We start from the raw sequence: 327 nt of genomic DNA, 5'->3' as shown, positions 1-327 counted from the left end.
TAACCCTAATGACCCGGTGAACTTTATGACTGCGTTGGAGAACATGGCTGCTGCTATGCAAGCCACGGCTGAGGCTCTTGGTCAACAGATGAACAACCATGGTAATGATGGAGGTGGAGTTCAGGGCCCGATGACACTGGCAAACTTTTTGAAGGTTAATCCACCTAAGTTCAAGGGAACTACTAGTCCGACTGAGGCTGATACATGGTTTCAGGCTATAGAACGAGCACTGCAAGCACAAGTGGTACCTGAAGGGCAGCGTGTTGAGTTTGCTACCTATATGCTTGTCGGTGAAGCGTCGCATTGGTGGCAAGGTATCCGACGTCT

Source organism: Arachis duranensis, chromosome 3 (genome assembly GCF_000817695.3).
Source record: "Arachis duranensis cultivar V14167 chromosome 3, aradu.V14167.gnm2.J7QH, whole genome shotgun sequence".
Lineage (NCBI taxonomy): Eukaryota > Viridiplantae > Streptophyta > Magnoliopsida > Fabales > Fabaceae > Arachis > Arachis duranensis.
The sequence above is the reverse complement of the archived record's forward strand: the minus strand, read 5'-3'. Positions refer to the sequence as shown.